The following is a 3,351-nucleotide window of genomic DNA, read 5'->3' on the forward strand; positions in this document are numbered from 1 at the left end:
CAGTAACTAAGACACAGCCCCCCCCCCATCCTTCACCTAGCAGTTTCTGAGGGTTTGATTCGGGTCCTTGTGCTTATGAGGCACTTCACTGACTGAGCCATCTCCCCAGCCCTGGATCCATCTCTCTGACAGACCAACTCTGCATCTCTTCACAATGGTCCTGAGCATCTATGCTGCACCATGCTGTGCCAGGTTCTCAACAGTGTGGTGACTGCGGTGTCTTTCATTAGGAGGGTCTTAAGTCAGAGTTAATGCAACAGAATGACTAAGAGGACAGTTTACCCTTAGCAAGACCTGGATTTGTAGCCTGAACCTTCCTCCTGTGCAGGGAAACAACATGTCTTAGGTAACCCAGGCTAGCCCTGATTGTCCTACTGTTGTGACCGAACCTCCCCTGACACTATGGACCCTAAAGTGGGAACAAAACTGAAAAGGCAGGCTATGGATCGCCCCACCAGGTTCCTTCCATCAGTGGGCATCATGTGGGTTGTGTGTCTTTGTGTGTTCTTAACTCTCTCACAATATGCATCAATCTGGACCATTTATAAAGAATTCTCACTGTTCTGGAGGCTGAGAAGTCAAAGATGGAGGCACTGGCTGCTATGTATGGTATCTATTAAGGGTTTGCCTTCTGCTTCCAGAATTGTGTCTTGTGTGTCCTTTCATCCTGGGAGAGTTGACGGTCAAATGGGGCTGGTTGGTTCCCTTTTGTCTTGTACATATGGGTAGAGATCCTTTGACTTAGTCATATGCTAAAGAGCCCAGCTGTTTAATGCCATCACACTTCAGTATAAAACCACAGCAGCATGGGAGGAGACCCCATTGGCTAACTGTGGAAACTAGAGGTGCATACACACACCTGCCACTCTGGCCACCTTTTAGAAGATGTACTTTGGAAGTGCACCGAGGTCACAGGGAAATGAAGACTGGGGTCCTATGGAGACTTGGAATATGGTGGGACTGACTCTGAGTCAATAAAACCCCTTTAGTCCACGGGTCCCTCCATTGTGTGGAGAAGCTCAGCCAGAGCAGGGGTGGAGTGGGTCTGGGGCTGTCTAAACCCCAGAGCATGTAGAAAAAGTGGCTCAGGGTTTGAGGAGATCCTGGCAACAAGGGGCTCAATCTGGACTCCTACAGAGTCACTTTTTTCTTTTTTTTTTGAGGATTTTATAATTCATTCATTCATTCATTCATTCTTTCTTTCTTTCTTTCTTTCTTTTTTATTTTTTTATACTCCAGATTTTTTTTGCCCCTCCCTGTACAGTTTCCTATTGTTCCACATCCCATACCTCCTCCCCACCCCAGCCCCTCACCCCACCTGACCTCTAAACTCCCTGGGATCTCCATTCTCTTGAGGGTTAGGTACATCATCTCTGAATGAACACAGACCCAGCACTCCTCTGCTGTATATGTGTTGGGGACCTCATATCAGCTGGTGTATGCTGCCTGTTTGGTGGTCCAGTGTTTAAGATATCTCGGGGGTCCAGAGAGTCACCTTTTTAATGAGCTCTGTGGCCTGAGTCACTACATCCCTTTGTAATTCTCTGGTTTGAAATGAGGGCACGAGTGCCATGCTGACCACAGTCCCTGCTCATCAAAGTTTGGGAGGCAGGATTGCCTTTCCCTGGTACCTGATAGCTATCAGCATTTCCCCCAGAACAATTAAAATGCTGTGTGTGCTCATGGCAAGCCTCAAGGTAGAAAAATACACAACTGCCACATTTCTCTTACGTGCATCTGCAGTGAATCACACCTCATTTTCTATCTTATGTGAGAAAAATTACAACAGTAAATAAGGAACAAAGGATGATGGGATGCATTTGGCCTGGATTGTCCCCTGGAACTCACCAGAATGGAGAATTAGGCTAGTTCCTTCCGAAAGAGCCTCCAGATTAGATAAATACCATGAGCTGAAGTATGCTGATATACCAGCAGGAGCCAAAGCCAAGAACATCGCGCCACTCACTGGATTTTAGTCGGCAATTCTAGCATTATAAACTCATTTTAAGACTGCAGAGAGAGCCAAGTCTCAATTGCATGTTCTTGGAGGAAGCTAGGATGTTATTACGAAGGTGACTAAACAAACCCAGAGCCTTAAAAAGAAATCGCTAGCTATGCACTACTTCACGAGATGTGGTAGCTGAGCAGCTCGGAGTTCTCGTTACTGGGTACTTCTAAACAGGTGCGACTCCCGAGCTTGCTAACAAGGGAGCAACTGCAATAATGTGGGCAGGTAAAGAAACTCCTCAGACAGCGTGGCTTTTCTAAGTGCCTTTTGTTACACTCGAATTCATCTGAAAACCTACAGTAAGAGACGAGGTACAAAATGTGTGTTCATGTTCTGCTTGGACAGAATATGGCTCCTAGCAATTAATGCTTTCAGTCGCGTTTAGCATTCAATAATGCCTTGTGACATTACAGTATTGCCCATTACAAATCAATTTTGTAGTGTTTGTTCATAATAAGACTTGAAATGTTACCTAGAAACAAAATATGTTTTCCTTGAAACAGTCAGACCTTATTAGAAATCGAGGGTTTTACAAATCACCATGTTAACAGTTATGTCCCCTGGCGAAGGTTTTCTTTCTTTAAATAGTGTTAAACTCAGCCTCAGACACTCAAGTCTCTGAGTATTAGTCTTTGTATGTGCACTGGCTTGAAAGGAAAAACTTAATGCTTCAAATGCTTCGAATGCATTCAGTGTCCTACTAGATACAATCTAATATACCAGGACTGCTTTTGCAGGGAAAAATAATGAATAACTTGCAAAACTGTTATGACTATATAGGGCTACACAATGTTACTTTGTCATTTTGTTAAAGTCAGGGTTTCCAATCCTTTAAAAGGACAAAAGGCCACCAATCATTGGTCATAGTGATGCATAGCACTTGGGGAGACTGAAGTAGGCAGATCACAAATTGAACTCAGTCATTCTAGGAAGCATAGTGAGACGTGGTTTTAAAGAGAAGGGAGGGGATGAGAAGGCCTAGTTCCCGGGGTGGGGGTGGGGGATACTATCCATGAGCTATGGTCCTGGGTACTGTAAGAGCAGGCTGAGCAAGCAGTAAGGAGCAAGCCTATAGCCAGCACTCCTCCACCATCAGCTCCTGCCTCCCAGTTCCTACTGTGAGTTCCTGTCCTGCCTTCCTCAGCGATTGGCTGTGACCTGAGAGGGTAAAAAGAAATCAACCCTTTTCTCTCCATATTGCTTTTGGTTATGGTGTTTAATCACAGTGACAGAAGCCCTAAGACAGAAGGAAAGGAAAGGAAAGGAAAGGAAAGGAAAGGAAAGGAAAGGAAAGGAAAGGAAAGGAAAGGAAAGGAAAGGAAAGGAAAGGAAAGGAAAGGGAA

The sequence above is a fragment of the Mus pahari genome, chromosome 3 (assembly GCF_900095145.1).
Source record: "Mus pahari chromosome 3, PAHARI_EIJ_v1.1, whole genome shotgun sequence".
Classification (NCBI taxonomy): domain Eukaryota; kingdom Metazoa; phylum Chordata; class Mammalia; order Rodentia; family Muridae; genus Mus; species Mus pahari.